The sequence below is a fragment of the Penaeus monodon genome, unplaced genomic scaffold, assembly GCF_015228065.2.
Source record: "Penaeus monodon isolate SGIC_2016 unplaced genomic scaffold, NSTDA_Pmon_1 PmonScaffold_1810, whole genome shotgun sequence".
NCBI lineage: Eukaryota > Metazoa > Arthropoda > Malacostraca > Decapoda > Penaeidae > Penaeus > Penaeus monodon.
Genome location: NW_023647595.1, coordinates 14107 through 34577, shown reverse-complemented (window position 1 = coordinate 34577; position 20471 = coordinate 14107). Strand labels below are relative to the sequence as shown.

The 20471-nt window shown below is 38.2% G+C and overlaps 1 pseudogene; it reads right to left on the bottom strand.

Moving 5' to 3' along the window:
* Positions 1–5916: 5916 nt before the first annotated feature.
* Positions 5917–17460, bottom strand: LOC119569696 (annotated as a pseudogene).
* Between the last annotated feature and the right edge of the window lie 3011 nt (positions 17461–20471).

Below are 20471 nucleotides of genomic sequence, written 5' to 3'. Positions count from 1 at the left end.
CTGACCCCCCTTGCCCCCCTATGTTCCTTATTTAATTTTCATCTTTCAGTTCCACACTTTCTGTTGTTTTGTTCACGCTTCGCTGCACCCTGTACCTCGCTTCCCCACCTATCTTCCCTTAAACCCGACCTCCCAAACCCCCCGACACCTTACGGAATCCACACTTTCTGCTTTGACAACCTGTTCCCCTTTCCTCGATACTTTTCCCTTCCTGATCCACCCCCCAACTAATCCTGCCTAACCCTTTGACTCATCAACCCTTTACCCATTTTTAACCTTTCCATTTTACTTTAGATATTGTTATAGAAACTAATACAACTCAACCCCCGTTTCTACCCTTTTATATACCTTCCTTTAGTGTACATGATTTGATTCTTACTTTTATTTTGGCCTCGCCTCAACAATTAGTAGGTTTTTTCTTTTCCTTCTTTTTCACCCCCCTTCTATCCACTTCCAAAGGGGAGAGCTCGCTGGGAAACGGATGAAAAGTTGGCTGTGTCGTCATGAACGGCCTCCGGGGAAACCCAGGACACAGCTTTCTTTAATGCCTTTGCTTTTACCCCTCAGGGGGCCCTGGGGGTAGAAAATTTCTTCACCATTTATTTAGGCTGTCAAGCCAAGGGTAACATTTTTTACCTTTTTGGGGGCATTATGGCTTACCCCTTTCATCAACTAGCCCATCAAATTTGTTTTCATTGTTTTCCAGACCCCGCTTCCTTTTGACCACGGGCCCCGACCACTGATACATCCCCTTCCTGATGTTTCCTGTCGACTCAAAACCCTACCCGAAGCCCCGTCCAGGTATTACTCAAACTTTTTCCCTTCCGCCCCGTCTTCTAGCTTCCATTCTGCAACCTTTGAGTGCCCTGTTTGGTCCAGGCAATGGAATCGATTCTTTTGCGATTCCCCCCTACAGCCCGTATTGGCAATACCCTTTTTTTCCAAAAATGTCTCAAAAAAAAGTAGACAAAAGTTTCTTTTGCATTCATTTCGATGTTCACCCCTCTGTCAGTCACGCAGTGTCCAATTTTGGTGGCTCCATAATATATTTTTTAGGAAATTTCCCCTTCCCCAGCCTCGTACTTGACAAGTTTTTTTTTTTCAAACAATGTCTTCAAAAACAGGTAGACGAAGTTTCCTTTTGTAGTCGTTTCGATTGTTCACGCCTCTTGCTCAGCCACGCACAGTCCCCAATTGGTGGCCCCTCATAATGTTTTTTCTAGAAGCTGCCCTGCCTACAAGCCCCGAATCTGAGGTGGCGTTCTTAAATTCGAACTAGGCCTCATTCTACATGAGGCCAGAAAACCACGCCAATGAGGTTTTTTCTTTCTAACCCTATTCCAAAACTGCCCCCTTTCCCCATCTCAAGAAGTCTTTTCCATCTTTTCCCTCAACCCCAAAACCATCCTCTCTACTCCCTCTCTCCCCAGTCTAAATCCAGATACTCCAATCTCCCCCATTTCCCATCCCCCCCCCCCCCTTCTCACTCTACCGTCTCACTAAAAAATCTAAACATTCCACCCCATCTTTACCACACCTCTCCCTCGTTCTTCGGACATCTATTCCCTCTTCCCCACAAAAGAAAATCTTTGTTTCTCGGACCTCCCCCCCCACCTCCCCTCCAGTAACGCTTGAAAGACATCGAAACCTTCTAAACATGACCCAAGAGAATGCTCCACTCCTTCATCCACCCTCTATTCCAATTACTCCGATATCCATCCTCGCCTCATTAAGTTCCCCCTACCTCTTTTCCCTCCCACTCTCCCAAAAAACACTCTATTCCTCTCCACCATATACATCACCATTCCCACCTGAATGATCACGTGACTCCCTTATGTCACAACAATGTCCTTCTCCGGAGGCTCTCTTCCTGACATTTTTCCCGATACTTCACCACCCCCCCCGTTCCCTTATTTCATTCTCTGGATTTTCTCCTACATCTATAAACATTATTCCTTTCCCCTACCAACTTAGTTTTCATAATTTCTCTTTCGCAATTTTCCTCATACAGTGTTACTCTCCCTTCCCCTGACACATATTCTCCATTTGATCTGATCGCCCTATAAAACCCCATTCCCCCTTTCACAAATCCCCCATATTCATTTGCTTCCCCTCTGTATCCTTTTCACTACCATTCTATCCTACAGCATTCTACAACCTTTGACATCTAACAGTTTATCCTAATCTCATTTCCATCCTTTCTAGCACTTTTGTTTCTCCTAGCCATTAACCATTATCCTAATCGTAAACTCATTTTTACCCTTTTTGCTACAATACTTTGTCATAAAAAACTGATGACTTGACGTCTGGCAAATTTGTTTGTTTTGACCACTGAACATTCTGGAAATCCATAAATAGGGCTTCGTCCCAAGCCCCATCTTGTCTCTATTTTTTGAATACGCCACCTTAGATGTTGATGCGGCATATTATTATAATAATTTTTTTTTTTATCAAGAATAGGGTAAATGGGCAAGATCGGGTAATTTGATTTCTTGGTTCTTCTGAAGCCATGTGGTAAATAAAAAAAGAAAAAGCCATTGTGGGAAGTGCATACATCCCTTTCCCTAGTGCCAAGGGTTAAACAGGGTCAGGGTTTTTGCCCTTATTGATGACTTCGTTTTTCCCCAATCCCCCGTTATCCCTTTGTTTGAGACTGGAGCTCAATGTAGGGGATCACCCCTACACTGAGAGCCATACTGAAAGGATGAACTTTTTTAATCACCCAGTGAACGTTTCTTCTCCCCATTATTTCACCATGGTCAATAATAAAGATTTTTTATCCTTATTGGGGCATTAAGGCTTGACTCTTCAACTAGCCAATCTAAATTTGATTCTTTGGTTTCCCAATCCCTGCCCTCTCCTTTGACCATGGCTCGGGACCACTGATACTAATACCCATCTCGATGTTTGCCGTCAACTCTATCCATTTCCCAATCATCCACCCAGGGTCATTACTCAAACCTTCAGAATACACCCTTTCAACATCCTTCACTTCATCCCTTTCTGCATTCATCTTCATACCATCATACCACCCCATCTTCCCCCTGCCTATCCTTCTACTGCCTTCCACCTCTGCAAACATTTGAGCACCCTTTTTGGCCCAGCCAAGTGGGGGCAATTCTTTTCCAACAATGCCTCCGAGTCTCAAGCAAACCTATTCCTGCCCAACTTCACTCCTCCCTTAATAATTGTTCCATTCTCCAACTGATTGCCCTGTCTACAACATGGACTGGTTTAGACTGTGAAAAAGACTTTGCTCAAAATGCCACATTGACTATGACTATACAGTGGAAGTCCTGTGCTACACTATTCCCCCAGAGGCTAACACAAGTCCTTTACTTATATAGCCAAAATTAGTTTCTGTAGACATGAACTCCCCATGAAGTTTATACTGGTGGAGTGTCCTGTCCTGTCTGACCAGATCGACCTCTTCCCTGTCAATGGGCAGAAATGGTGTTTGGCCACCTATTCAGACATGGGCACTCCACGCCATGCCCTCTATGTGCCCAACCTGGTCATAAAACCGTTCAAAAAGCTCAGCTCAGTCATGCATTTGTGCTAAATGTGGTGGCTCCTATAATGTTTTTACATGACCTTTGATGTCTAGCACACTTTTTTGCTTTTTAACCCTTTCCCGACAGGTAGTATTAATAGTGGCCCGGGCCCACTGCCGGTGGCTCATATCGTGACCCTTGCATGCGCGACCCCTCATGCCCAATACCAGCATCCTTGTCTTTTCTCCGTAATATTAAGAGCCTATGTTGTATTTTTTATTATTTTTATTTTCTAAGGTCTCTATTTGCCATATTTCCTAATAAATCAAGACTGTGGGGTATTTTTGTTGTTATTAGACTCCATAGTTTATCATTTTTTGCTCTATAGTCTGAATAAAAATAAGCAGTGTGTGGTACATGGAGTTGAAACTGTAGGTTTGTAAGTTATTTTAAGATAAACTTTAGTTTCAACAGGTTTATATTAACACTTCCATATAGATATACTTTTATGTTCAGTGTTTTTATACATACGTGATTTTTTTTCTCAAAAAATACATTCGGTATTTTCACAAGAATCAAGAAGCCTTTATGAATGCTAGTATAGGAAAAAATGGAGAAAAGTGTTAAAACTACTTACTCACATTTTCAGTGGCAAAAAAATATTATTTGCCATAATTGTAACAAAACTCATGGCATGTACGTACATGCCACCGGCAGATAGTCTAGGCATGCCATGGCATGTACGTAGATGCCACCGTCGGGAAAGGGTTAACCATTATGACGGATGAGTGAGATCAGGGGCTGAGAATGAGGGGTGATTCCAAGTTCATAAATTTTTTTAAAAGACTTTGAACACATTTCCTTTCAAGAGGCAAGCTGTAATCTACTGAGAGCTTTGTAAAGCTTCATGTATTTCCAATTCTTTCTTTCATCTAATTTGCTTGACATTACTTGCAAGTTTTCCGCTAGTTCCTTAAAAATTTGCAAGAAAGTAACCAAATTTTAAAGAAATTTTCCATTTTACTTTGATGTTCCCTTATCAATAAATAAAAAAGATATCTGAAATTTAAAGTATTACTGATTACTAAACATACATAAAAACATATATTTATGTATTTGGGGAATGCAAAGTTAACTAACTAGAGCTTACAGCTATGGAATGTTTCATGTACTTTAATTTAGAGGTAGTAAAATTTTGAAGTTTAAGTACAACACCAAGTCCAAACCAGTTTAGCGTCCTTCTGAAGACAAGAAGACACTAGAACAAGCTTGTATTTGTATTTGGAACACTTTGATACAGTTACAAATTTAATATAACAATACTCTGAAAATAGTCAAAATGATAAAGACAAGATATTTACAAGTCAGTGATAGATATGTCAGAGGCTTGCAAAATCTGATTTGAAGAATTTTACAAAGTTAATTGAAAGACTTTTATTTTACATTCATTTTATTTATACAAAAAGTTACCATTACAAACCAATGGTACACCATGGACTATAGACAAAAAATCTCGGTAATTCTACAGAACTTGCAGTAACAACCTGCAAAACCTCAGGATCAAACAGCTAAAACTGAGGAACTGCAGAATAAAGGAGGGGCATAATTTATTTTTACAGTATAATAACATCACAGATTGAACAGCCTGACAAGTGTCCCTTGCCTGGCATCAGACCATTTGTTCCAGGACAGCAGTGATGTCCTACAAGACACTAAAGGTCAAAACACCACTCAAGCTCACTCATAAACTGTTGAAGTATTTGGTCATTATCCATTTTTCACAAATGAAATTTAAGGCTTTACGGAATGTTATGAAAAGTATTCCTGTTGACTGTAACCATGCATAGGAGAGGTTATGTCACTCACCACTAACCTGCTGTCCTTGCTAAAAATGGAACAATTCTTTTGTAACTTCTCAATCCTCATATAAGTAATTTCACATCAATTTCCTGAATGCCCATAAAAGCAAGGTCTTTTGCTATCAAACTTTAACAATTCCATCATCCTTTGGGTATCAGTGATGGCTGTTCAGGTGGTTGTGGGGACAACACAATTAAGCAGAAGGGAAGAGGAATTGAGAAGGGGTATTTGGTTGGGTGCAGTAAAGCTTCAATGCCTCACAGCAATATATACCAACAATTAATAACATCCCCATTTCTTATGGTTGTTCCATCTTTAATCCCTTTACATCTTCTGCTATACATATGAAAAAACTTGGTAATGGACATAAATCAACTTAAAATTTCATATTTACTATAAACAATCTTACATCAGCTATACATATGAAATACCTTGTAATGGACATAAATCAACTTAAATTTCACTTTCAACTTAAAATTTATTTTTACTATAAACAATCTATTTAAAAAAGTTCAATATTTACCAAACCTGAGCCTTGAGTGACATCCTAAAACTTGGGGAAGACGGTCATGTAACACGACCTGAGTTATTGTATCGGTGGCTGTGGTCAGGGTGAGGACCTGTCTGACCTTAAGTGGGGGCATAGGTCCAGGAGTCAAGCCAGAGACAGGAATATTGAAGAGTGCCATCAGCTGCCCCCAAAGCCTCACGAACACCTCTGATAAAAGCCCCATTTCTCCATCTCCTCCAAAACAATCCTGTAATAATAAAAGCTGCTTTTTGTCAAGTCCTCTTAAGTTGAGCTAAAACATGAATAGGAGCTTATCCACTGTTCGATTCTTTGCTTGCCAAAAAATCAAACATACAATAAACCCTATAACAAGCAGATACTCACCAGCAGGAGTGATAATAGGGGTCATTTGGTTTCAAAGACACATCTTTTATTTCAAGTGAGTTACTATTTCCCCGTAGTCTTCTCTCTCTCGTTTTTGGCAGCTAATAGGGGCTGCTGCATTTAGACGTTCAAGGAGGCGACGAATGCCCAAAATCCAGCTATAAGAAGAAGTCAAGTTAAGGCAACTATTGCAACATTGAATTTATTAATAGTTTATCATCTTCAATAACTTCTGATAATTCCTACAAAAACCAGCTTGTAACAGGATATCAAATTCTAGTAATATATATGCCAAATAAACCTAGAGCAAAATTTCTAGACTTTTTGCAAGTGAAAAAAAGGTACATGCACCATCCACTTTACTATATAGAGCCATCTATGTAAATGAAATTGACATTGCAAGTCCTCAGTCACCAATGAGCCTTTCTAACCATACCCATTTTATGTGTACTATCATCATCACACCAAATATCATAATATTATAACATTACCAACAATACTACTAATATGAAAATTAAAAACTTTCCTTTACAAAATGTGATAAAAAAAAAGGTGAGATCAGTAATTGTGGGGTATATATGTGTAACAAAATCAAAGTGGACATAGTATGTATACATGCCCTTCCAGTCTCATTAGGGTAATATATCATCCCAAATCTGAAGAAATTCTCATATTTACACTACTATGTATGTAAAAATTATGAGAATGTAAAATTAAGTTCCTGCTTTAAAATGGGGAAATAATATAGAATACCAGTCTTATCAGAATAATTTTTTATCTTCAAGCTTCAAGCTATTTCAACAAAAAATATTTAATATGAAAATAATAAGGTAATTTGTGAAAAAAATAAACTGTACAAACAACTTACTTGGTCACTCATTAGTGCTGCTAACTGACCAAATACAAAACAGTTTGTCTTGTATTTATTAGATGAGCTATGTGGTAGAGTGGTCGGTAAAGAGGATGACCCCATCATGCGTCACTGGAGAGTTATTATAACGGTGACCTGCTTGTGGTGGAGTCAGACTATCTCCCCGCCCCTGTTCCAGGTGGTGTATGTGAACCCTGGCTCTGGAAATGTAATGATGGGGGTCCAGGGGAATTATACGAGAGGTAGGCAAGCTATTATTTAAGTAGCCCTCTCCGCTATTGGAGTATATCTTCTGCCATAAAGGTTACAATCTTCAGGGCCCCCCCCTTATACATTGGGCGCTGATCCTTATGAACCCAGAATAACCAGGGGGACCAACCCCATCCCCATTCCTTTTCCAGGAAGGCCTGGTGGTCCAACACCTAATGCAAGCTTCTTGCTGTTCCCTTAAACTGACGTCTTCTTCTCTTGCTCCATAATTCATGGCAATTTGGTACTTGGGTAATGGGGGTGGTTCCATGCTGTGAATAATTTACAAGAATAATTCATAACCAAGAAAAATCTGTTCTTATGTTAGGCAAAGGTTAAACATTAGCCTTCTGACTCCCTGGACCAGACTAAATTAGTGATTATCCCCTGCAGGTAAGGCTTATGCCTACTACCTGGGGAACTAGGGGGAGCCAGAACTAAAGTATTCTTTGCCCATATTCTGCTTTTTGTTTTGGGCTGGGGATAATCTATAGTCTAGCATTTTGGAAATTTGCTTTATTATTATATAGATAAAATTTAAAATATTTTTAAGCCGCCTAGGGTGGTACCAAAACCTTGGAGAGTGTAATCATAATGAAAACCAAAATAGGAACTGGGCAGCCAGATGTAGCTCAGGAAAACCCGGTATAGTGTTTATGAAAAATCTAGGACTGCTCTTTGCAACCTCATCTATGATTTGTGGTGTTTCCACAACTTACAGTTAATGCTGCTTAATTAGAAACATATTATGTTTTTACAGGCCCATCTTGATAATATATTGTGGTAACCCATAAGGTAAATATTGCAATAAATCTTATTTAAATTATAATGGTAATACTACACTTTTAAATTTATCTTAATGTGATGTGAGGCATCCCTAAGTTTAGTGTCAATGCACAGTTGTAAAAGCAGGCAGTGTGATTTATAGTTTTTAATAAAATAAACAATAAAACTACTGGAGACTGATCAAAAGAACATTTGACTATAAAACAAAGAGGTCTCTAAGCTTTTCTTATTTCCAATTTGCAATTATCTTCAACACAGGGAAAACTGCTTAACCCAATGCCGACAGGTAACCCGAAATCTCTGAGCATCATAATTTGGGTGATTTCAGGCAAAAAGCCAAACACTGGGTGCGGAGTCCACCACATGAAGCAGAAACTTCTTGCTCCAAAGCACTCTGGCCCGTCACCGGGATGTACAGCCCTACCCCATAGAGCAGGCAGTATGTTGTGACGCCTGCACACGTGATCCGTCAGTAATGGGTTAAGGACAAATTAAAGGACAGTCCTTATGGACATGAAAAGAAACCATCTGTTAACATATAGGGAATGGCTAAATTAACCTTTGACATTAAATCAAAAGGGGCTTCCAAATTTTCCCCTTCACATCCTATGCAAAATTATCTTCATATTTGTATTAATAAGCACTGTAGTTTTAAAGACAGGCTGTCTTAAAACTTTGGCTGTCATAGACAGAACTGCTTATCAAAGATATTTTCATGGGAGGGGGACAACACAAATTACCCAAGTTGAGGACAGTTTAACCACACATAACCCATTCCGAAAGGTGGCATGTACACATGGCATGATGGCGGGACAATGTGCCGGGGGCATGTATGACATGGCATGGTACTTTGTATGAGTTATTTTTTGGGTACAATAAATGGCAAAATATTATTTTCGCCCTTGGAAGGTATTAAGGCGTTTAACACTTTTTCAATTTACTATGAAAAAAAAAAAAAAAAAAAAAAAAAAAAAAAAAAAAAAAAAAAAAAAAAAAAAAAAAACATTCAACTCCAAAGCCACACACTGTTTATTTATTCTGACCTATAGACTGAATATTGATCACTATGGAGTCTTTTAAACCCAAAATACCCTCAGTCCGATTAAAATCGGAGTAGGGCAGGTAGAGACTAGAAAATAATGAAAACTGAAATAAACATATTTCGTAGTATACGAAGAAAGGGCATGGGATGTGAATTTGGCACAAGTGGTCGGCAGCTAGGGGACGATATAAGCCCGCAGCGAGGCCGGGCCACTATGAATACTACCCGTCGGGAAAAGGGTAATATGCACAAGCGACTTTGGAGGCCACTCATTATGTTAACAATAATTGATTCATTTCTTACATATTCAAGCATTTCCTGACAACAATGACAAAAAAGTATGGAAGCCCAATGAGGAGAGAGAGGGGAGAGAGAGAGAAAAGGGGAGAGAGGGGAGAAGAGGAGGGAGAGAGAGGAAAGAGGGGAGAGAAGAGAGAGAGAGAGAGAGAGAGAAGTGCAATATCATCTTCATAATTATAAGTTTATTGCAGTAGGTAGCAGAAATTTTGGATCTTTTATCTCATAAATCATTTATATTCATAAAATTTCTTATAAATTAAGGGTTTGTTCTAATGAGCAGCATCAACTTATGGCAACAGTGAAAAAAGACAAAATCATGAGCAGCATCAACTTGTGGCAACAGTGGAAAATTAAAACAAAATCACAAAGAGTCTAATAACTAATTATTTCATTAAGAAGCAACTCGGATCCCTCACTCCATTACATCAGCAGATGCCTATTACATGGACTACGATGTGCTTTAAAGTTGCTTATTTTGCCCTATCTAATTTTCAATCTCACTTTCCATGTAAACTATATGTTCATAAATTACCAAAATCAAATATAAAAGATATTACAGCTCAGGATCGACACTTTTAAGCCAACCTCCATTCAAGGCATTTCAGCACTGATCCTCTTGGAAGGTCTAGCTTCAGCATTTGGTCTAAAAGATCCAAGGCTGGTGTGGGCATCTTGTCTCTAAAGTCGTTCCACTATTCTTCTACGGTAGGTTTTTTTAGGCTTCATTGTGCCCCATCCAGGAAGTTTAACAATATCAGGCCAATCGGCTGGTGATGGTGTTCCACAAACTCGTGATATTACATCTAGTTGCATAGCTTCTGTGCTAGCCTGGGTATATATAAAAAAAAAAGAGGTTACAAAATTTTTTATAAATGTCAAGCACAACTCAGTGCCTTATTTTAATTTCATGAATAAAGGGAAAAAAATTTTCCATAATATAATATGATCATACGAAGTCTATCTTCAAAATAAAAAATGTAGTTAAAACAGTAAGACTAATCTCAAAACCAACCTGAAAGAGTGGTCTCTTTTGGAATAATTCTCCTAGGATACATCCACAGGACCACACATCAATTGCTGGGCCTAACGTTCTTCTCCAAGGAGCAAAGCAGGAGGGGGTACCACAAAGTGATAACCTTGGTTGTGTATGGACGTTCTTTGTTTGAACTAAAAAATCTTGCAAGACCAAAATCACCCAGTTTGTTTGACCTCTGGAAAAAAAAAGTAAAATATGATATATAAATATTCCAAATTACAACAAATATAATACTAGGGAAGCAAAATCTACTTGTTTATGTGATGAATGCTAAACCAAAAATGTGCACTTACTTTTTGTTCATAAGAATATTGCTACATTTTAATGTCCCTGTGAAGAAAATTCTTCTTGTGGCAATAGCTAAGACCATTCAGAAGCTGTTCCATAATTGAGGCTTGTGCTGTTCTGTGAATTCTACCATGCCAGATTCCAACAGTCCCATCAAGTCATGGTTCCCCCCCCCCTGTCTCAAAAACTAAGTAAATGAACCCTTGTCCTGTAAAAAAAAATCAAATTAGTAAATCACAATAACAAAAAAAACATAAAACTGCCTTACAACTTCACACAGGCACTCTAAACTTTTTGAGTTTAACAGTTCCCAAATAATAACAAGAATACAAAATTACTGTTTATGCCACAAACAGAAAATGCACAAAAAAAACAACTTACATGTCGGAAGTCAACAGCATCCTGCTTGTTGTTACAATTTCCTTTAAGTTTACAATATTCTTGTGATTTAGCTGCTTCAAGATCTTGATTTCTCGTACAGCAGTAATAGGGAAACCTTCTTTCTGTTCTCTAATCTTACCTTTTTCAAGGCAAAACCCTTTCATCATCTGGTGAAAAAAAAAAAACATTTTATTCCAATAAGGACACTAAATAGCTCTACTAGTGTAACTTAAAAAAGTTTATTGCTGAGTATTGATAATACTTTTGAGGAAAATGGGATATACTTACTCTTCTTATCCTTTCCCCTTTGCCTTGTACACTTGCCCATAGGTTCCCTCTCCAATCTGGGCTATTATATCAAAGACTTAAACACACCCTTTCACTCCAGTCTTCAAAGACAGGTACGGTCTTGTCGTTTTGCATTCAGGATTTTTGGCCTGACCAAATTAGGACGAGGTTTAGGCGGGCCACTTCTTGCAAGGGGTGGTGTACTCATTGCATCATCATCTGGTGACAATTTTCAGTTCCTTCTATCACTGAAAAAGTATTAAAATAACAGGATACGGCAACTTTTGCTATACAAGTGCTTTCCCTTTTTTAAAAATTTCAGCTTTATTAAACTGCAATGAATCTTAAAAAGGAAAAGCAGGATATTTCCTGATGAGTATGCACATATCTGAACTAAACAAGGTATGTTAGGCTGGTATTTAATGCAATAAAAAATGGGTTTAAAATCTTGAGAATGGGAGCTCTGCATCTAAGTGGTTGTCTGGCTAGTGGAAGATTGTGCGCAAAAAATTCATGTCAGTAAAAATAATATATAATTATAATGTAATGAGCCTCATCTAGTGTCTGCGATTATTCCCCCATGAAAAAGACTACACATCACCTGTTGCTAATGATTTATAAACAAATGTCCTTTTTTGAAACTGCACATATATGAAATATATGTAAGAATCTCCATTGTCACAATCATACGAGAGTAGGTTTAAGACTATCAAAATGGACAAATAATGTTCTTCTGACTTACTTGGAGGCATTGGGAGGGCCTTAGTAATACTGAGTCTTGCAGGCTTGGACTCTGGTGGTGTGCTTTGGAGAAGTTGGAGAATCAATGTCTTCAAGGTTGATTCCTGGTGGCATTGGCGCTTAGTCAAGCTTGTTGGCACAGACACTTTCTTAAAGTCTATTTTAATTACAGAAATTACGGCATTTTTCTTGTTTCGAAGGGGATGATGGATTAGATTTTTTCTTCGGGTCCACTGCTGCATTGTGTCTTTTTTAGCAGCACCATTAGGAATACTTGCTGCTGATGCTGTGGTCCAGGGGTATCTGGTCCAGAAGCAGAACCACCACCTTCTGGTTCAACGTTTTCTTTTCCTTTCTCGGGTTTTTTTCGCCTTCTTTTGTCATTAACTGCTTAATGCGTTCTTTTAATTTTTCCTACTCTTGACTAATTCAGCAAAAGGGGCTTGTGGAATCATGTTGTTTCATGTGCTAGGCGATCAGCTGCAGCACGGGGTGGTGTGCGACGTGGTGGTGTTGTCGTTTTACCACCACGCCCGGGGGATGATCGTCTATGGCTCCTGTCACCACGTCTGCTTTCCAGGACTCCGACTTCCATTTCTTGAACGCCTTCGCCTAGTTAATTGTCATCAGCAATGGTTAAGGGGGGGGGGGGGGGGGGAGGGAATGAAAGAAAAAAAAAAAAAAAAAAAAAAAAAAAAATTATTTCTATTTGTTAATTTCATTTTGATTCATATTAATTAATAGCTAATAATGTGACATGCATGTGAAATATTAACCCATTGCCCCAAGAGAATCTGGGGTGTACTTCACCACTCCTTCTGGGAGTATGTGCACCCAGCTTGGCTTGACTCCCGGGCTTTTCCAAACTAAGGTATTTTGCACTTGTCCACACCATACTAACAAGGCAAAAGCAAATGTTTCCTTTGCTGGTTTGTTATCCAAAAATTGACTTTAACGTTTTTGCATATTCAGAGATGCAAATTTGTTTCAGTTCTGTAGTAACTTGATTATGTAAATTTGTCCATTTCCATAAAGTAGGTGTGCTACACAGTCTAAAAGATGGCATATGGTTTTACCCTGGGATAAAACTGGATTTTCTTTCATTTTCACATATCTTATTCTTACAAAATAAGAGACTGTATGCAATTATATACAAATCTGCAACTAATATGCCTTCAGTACTTTCTTTGCCTGTCACATTTCAAAAGTAACACTGGTATATGAAAATCTGACATAAATCATGTAATCTATAGTGAAGGTTACTTATAGGTTCAGAGCAACAGCAAGGGGAAATAATTTTTTTGTGGCTGACATCTTCCAGGGACAGGAGGCAAATTTTTTATGTGTTAAATATCACCTCTTACATAAAAAAAAAGTCAATAAGAGCTTTACATGTCTCATTCCCCCTCAGGCAATGCCCCTGGGTATGTATATACCTAATAAAGAATGGCATAAAATGTAATGCATGCATCACAGTAAACATAATGTGAATGATCGTCCTGCATAGCCACAAGCAATTCAGCCATGACAGGAATTACATGTCATCTGGGGCCAAAAACCGAGTCAGCCATGACAGGAATTAACATGTCATCTGGAGCTACAACCAACCATGACATGAACTACATTCATCCAGATGCAATGGGTTAATGAACCTTTTAAAAATGCTGATTGGAATGACAAAAAATGATTTTTTTTCTTTTCTTTAAAATGTTAAGTAAACTATTAGAAATAAAACCAAAAGAACTATCATGAGAATATCAATATGAGAAGTCAAGAGTATTATGAAGAAAAATAAAAGTAACAGTATTAGTAGTAGTAGTAGTAGTAGTAGTAGTAGTATAGTGTAGTTCTGGAGTTTTGTAAATGGGTAGTAGTTTAAAAAAGAAATCATAACAAATTAAAATGGCATAAAATAAAAAAAAATATTTTTAGCATCAGCAGAAAAAAAAACAAATACAGATAGAAATGACTAACAGAATTTTTAAAATGATGAAAAACTATTCAGATGTTACCATTACACAACACAAAATGCTATGTTTCTTACCAAGAAAAAAATACAATGTAACCTTGTGAAAAAGTACATTATATTTTCTATGGATTAAAAAATACATTTGTATTTAAAATTTATATTTTACAAGCATTGCTATTTTCTATCTATCAAAGAGGTGTATACAAATTTTTTCTTTTGCCTATTAATACAAAATTTACTCAACTGATAAATTTTAAAAGAAAGGAAGAAATGTTACATCTTTCAAGAATGCACAAATACAGAGCCACTTGTGCACCTGGTGAAGAAGTGTTAACTAGCACAGTTATAGTACCCAAAACCACATTATAGAAGGTAGGTTTTAGTGCAATATGCTATACACTCAACATTAGCATGCACTTCACATACATTTGCCAAAATAGAAAGAAATAATTTTGACAAAACAATATTAGCAAAGAGCAGATAGAATAATGTTTGTTGGTTAAGAAGATTTAAAGCAAGCAAAGGATTCTAACTCAAAAGTAAAAATAAAAGTAAAAGTAAAAGTAAAAAAAAAAGAAGAAAAAAAAAGGAAGGAAGGGGCACTACTAACAGAATTACAAATTATACAGAACACACCACTAACAAACTCAAACACAGACAAACACCCAGACCAACAATCAGACAGGCACAACACAAAACCACACAACACTCCCAGTTAAAGCTTTAAAAAACCACATTTTTCCTTGGTGATTGCCAGGCTTCTGCTGCGACTTCTACTTGGGCTGCGACTCCTGCTTCTGCTTCTCCTTCCATGAGAAGATACTCCCTGTCTTTGTCCTTTTCTTTTTTCTTCTTTTCCTCTTTGCGAGAGCTTGATGGCACTCCATAATATCTGCTGCTGGTGTGAGGTGGAGTCTCTACATACTGAACTGGACTGCAAGACCTGGAACGCTTCCTGCCGTAAGGTGGAGGTGGTGTATGGCCTCGATGGGAGCGCCTTCTTGGAGAGTTTTTGGGTGTTTGGGGTCCATATTGCCTCGCCTTTGACTTGGAAAGGGGGTGTTGATGGTCTGCGGGGACTTACATGATGACTTCGGCAGAGCGGTCATAACTCTTGCTTGCAGATGGAGGCTGAGGTGGTGGAGGCGGTGTAGCATGACGAGCACTACGGTGGCGAGGCGGGTGGGCGTATGTGGTGATCTGTGTGGAGACCTATGAGTAGGAGTGCGCTCTCTGGATCTATGTGAGCAATAGTGGAGGTGTTCTCCGAAGCTCATTGCTACGGGTATGATTTTTTCTGGAACAGGTTGTGGTGGGTATGTATAACTTCATCATCATGAGAACTAACGGGGACTGGGTTCTCACCACGATTCCTTGGCCAGAGGGGTGCACCTGCCTGATCTAGGGTCATGGACTAGGAGCAACTCTAGGAAACATTTAACTACAATTGGTCTGACATGTCATCTTCGGAACTAACACTACCATCACCTCCCCTTCCTCTTCAAATTCTGGATTCCACTACGAGATTTAGTTTACTTTTCTTTTTCTTTTTCTTGTGCAAAACTGGACTATGAGATCTCTCAGATCTTTTACGTTTCTTTTCATGTTTTCTTCTTTTTCTTTTTTGTGTTCCTTCTTACGAATACGTGAATGGTCTCTTTCTGACTCAGATGGTGTGCGTGCATGATGATAAGGATCCCTAGAACGATAGTACTCCCCCCGAGTATCTAAAGTACGACGGTCAGGGGACATGACCACTGGATATGGTACCAGAGGGTCTGGAGCTTAGGGGCGTGTGATGTGAAGATGTAGGAGATGCTCCCACTTCTCCGTCACTATGTAGTGGTCACGAGGGGGTCTTGGAGGTGTTGATCTGGGAGCGTAGGATGGACTTCGGCTTAAGCTGGTACCGTAGGTAGCTGGGGCAGGGCTGTGACGGGGGGGCTAGGTCTTGCCGAACGAGTTGGTGATCGAGGACGCTGGGGGACCCCTACCGAGGGCTTATAACAGGGCTCTGACTAGGACTATCTGTGATCTCACCAGCCTCTGGCTCTGAGAATTCTTCTGAACTTACGTCAGAATATTCAACAAGAGCCCGAGGCTCCCGGGGGTTACTGGAGTCTCGGGGGGGTCCCCGAGATCCTCCCTGTTGTGCTTCTTCTTTATCCTTTTCTCGGTGATGATTCTTTGGCCTCCTCACTGTTGGAGAGACAGTGGCAGTGCTGTGGCTTGGCTGTTGGTCATGGTCCTGGCCTTCTTCTTGTTCAGCGTCAGAGAGAGAAGAGAAGCTTTTCCCTCAGACTCAATAGTCTCATGGATTTCTCGGCATGTCCCTGGTCACTGGCACCCAGCGCCACACAAATACAAGCCCATGGTTTCACCACAACCGACCTCCAGCACCACCACCATAACCTTACAACTGCATTACTAGTAACCAAACCCTGCAAAACAAGGGTCTCTCATCACATATACATAAATATGACGGGTTTTTACAGGAAAAACCTACAAAAAAAATTACACTGACAAACTATAGTCATTCCATCTATAATGTACGTTTTGTTTATAAAAAGAAAAATATTAAAACACATAAATAGATATTACCTATTGTACTCTTCCCTCTCTATTATTTCTAAAGCAATGTTCAACTTGCACTATAGGCAATATATTACAATTACAATTTTTATATCAATTAAATGTTTTCTTCTAAAAGATAATTAATTTAGTCATATTACTATGTATATATGTATATCTCCACATACATTCTTTCCCCAAAGTAACTAATTATTGTCAATGGTCCAGCATACATCCATTAAATTATTATTGAGTTTGTAGCAAACAGTGAAGAGGTGAAACTCTAAATTTGGTAACTAAATTTGGTAACTAGTTCTCTCACAGGACAGTTGTAAACTGTGTTATTTCAATGAAGGGCAGACCTCTGTACAACCAGGGCTGTGGAGTCGGAATCAGAGTCATGGAGTCAAGAGTCAGATTCAAAAGGAGTTTGGAGTGCTGGAGTCAGAGTTTGGGGTGGTAAAAATGTTCCCAAGTCCGAACTCAACATAAATCACAAAAAAACCCCCCTTTTAAACATATTGCACACTTTATTTCCACCCCGAAATAATATAATTTTTATATTGTCATAGTCCTATTTGTATTTTTTAAAGCATAAGAATGTTTTTTTTTCTTTTTTTTTAGATTTTTCAATAAAAAGACCACAATAGCATAGATATAACCATTTGACTCAAATCTTTTAAGGACATAGGGTTAAAAGGTAGCCTGTAGTAATTTTTTTTTTTTTTTTCAAGGAGTTGGTGGCAGGTGTTTTGGGGTACCGACTCCGCAGCCCTGTGTACAACTCAAGGACTTTTACTATACATGCCATTATTCATACAAGATCCCAAATGCTGCATAACTAATCATAATTTTCAAAAAAACGAAACAAAAAAATGAAAAAACGAGAAAAAAAAAAAGACAGAGAGATACACCCACACAAACAAAATTACTATTTCCTGTTAATGGAAACCTATTTTTAAAACCCAAAATTCAACGGGCATGGATGTAATACATGCCATGCCCACTGGGGTTTACTTTGTTAATTTTTTTATACTTTAGATGGTTACACTTGTTTCTATGTCACTAATGAGCCAATTACGAGTATGCCTGTCTTGCCTGTTTTCCTTTTTCTTGATTTTCAAAAATACTTTACATGATCTTGTATTGCTGTTGCCAATGTTTATAACATTATAGTAACTATAATGTCTGTAATAAAAAAATTACACCATTGATATTCACTGCATTAGTAAAAAAAAAAAAAAAATTTTATATATATTATATATATATATATAATAATATATATATATATATATATATATATAAAAAATTCTCTTGCTGATTCAAGAAAATGTTAAATCAAGTAAGCCACAAGGTTACTAATAAACCCCTTTGTGGCTAAGCACTTGCAGACCCATCTATATGCAAAGACATTTCACAAAATTTTAAAATGAGCACAGCATTTCCCAGCAGATTAAATTAACACAGAATACCATATTAAAGTGAAATAAAATAGGATGTTTCTTATTTTTGTTGGTTTAACAAAAATTAATAAAGATGACGGAAAATTATTTTAGAAACTGTGGGCAATGATTATAGTTACTCATGATATAAAAGTAGACAATAAAACTTTTTTAGCTACAATTTCTTTAATCCAACATCTATTGCTTAGGCATTTTTAAAATCAAATATGGAATCTTTACAATACTTTCTATCAAGCTGCAAAAAATGTTCAATTTAACATTTTCAATATACAGGGGAATGGATAAGTTAAACCTAGGCTGCAGTAAAAGGGGTTTAACCCTTTGCCGACGGGTGGCATGTACGTACATGCTATGGCATGGCTGGACTATTACCGTGGGCATGTACTTACATGCCATGGGTGTATGGACATGCCATGAGTTTTTTTTTTGTTACAATCACGGCAAAATATATTTTTTGCCACTGAAAATGTGATGAAGGCGTTCTTAACACTTTCTCATTTTTACTAAAAAAAAAAAAAAAAAAAAAAAAAAAAAAAAAAAAAAAAAAAAAAAAAAAACTGAAAATACAACATATGCTCGTAGTATTACGAAGAAACAAGATCCTGGTATTTGGCATGAGCGGTCGCGCATACTAGGGTGAAGATATAAGCCCCTGGCAGCGGGGCCCAGGCCACTATGAATACTACTCGTCGGGAAAGGGTTAATGTTGTTATGAATATGAGTGCCAGTTATAAATCAAGAACAAATTTCTTTTTTTCTAGTAAAAGGGAGGGCATAAACCAAATGTTGCATATTTTTAGGAACAAAATTAGCTTTAAGAATAATTTAATTTCACAACTTTTCTCATCTTGAAATATTGAATTTTGAAGCTGCTGCTACATCCTGTGATTTACTTTGTTTACTGAATTTCAGACACCTGTTTTTAACAATCATTTAAATTTTATATATGTGAAATGATAATTGGGCCTACAAAGCTTTCATTACTATTTAAAACATTCTTATTTCCAGATAAAGATAAAGCCTAACATTTACACCATTACATTTGGATATAAAACACACACACACACACACACGATATATATGTATATGAATGTGTGTATATATATAATAAATATATATATATTTATATATTATATATATATATATATATAATATATATATTATATATATATATATATAATTAGGGCGTCCCGTGTTGGTGTGTGTGTGTGCATGCATGTATGTGTATGCATGTATGTATGTATTCATATACGTGTGTGTGTGTGTGTGTGTGTGTGTGTGTGTGTGTGTGTGTGTGTTGTGTGTGTGTGTGTGTGTGTGTGCATGCATGTAGTGTATGCATGTATGTATTCATATAAAATGTGTGTGTGTGTGTGTGGGGGTGTGTTTTGTGTGTGTGTGTGTGTGTGGTGTGTGTGTGTGTGTGTGTGTGTGTGCGTGCATGTGCATATATAATATGTATCTTCTTCTTTAACAGTAGGTTCATGTCTGAGCCGCCGTGGTCACAGCATGATACTTAATTGTAGTTTTCATGTTGTGATGCTCTTGGAGTGAGTACGTGGTTGGGCCCCCCAGTTCCTTTCCACGGAGAGTGCCGGTGTTACCCTTTAGGTAATCATTCTCTCTATTTTATCGGGCTTGGGACCAGTACTGACTTGGGCTGGCTTGGCCACCCAGGGCTAGGTAGGCAATCGAGGTGAAGTTCCTTGCCCAAGGGAACAACGCGACGGCCAGTGACTCGAACCCTCGAACTCAGATTGCCGTCGTGACAGTGTTGCCACCGCAAGCCTTGACGATCATGGGCTTCCATGATTTTCTTGGCAATTTTTGAGCGGTGGTTTGCCATTGCCTCCGCTGAGGTTATGAACTCATTAGTTTTCCCATTTCATCATATGGTTCGAAGTAGTGGGTGGGGAAGTAGTTTGACAAAAAAAAGATCAATAGTTTGTAATGGGGGTTTGAAGTGCTGAGAAAAATAAATTGTAAAAGACCAGCTGTTTGGGCATCTTGAAAAAGAGGAAATCAAAGTTTATTGGTCATGTGATGAGAAGTAAAAGTATTGAGAAGACTTGCTGACAGGGATGGTGATAGGAAACAGAGGAAGAGGTAAACAGAAGACAAGACTGAGCGACAACATCAAACATATTTGCAGGCTGCGATGGTACAAGTGGAAAGAAAAGCGTAAGATCGAGTTTAGTGGCGGGGGGATGGGGGAGAGGCCCACGGCTGCAAAACAT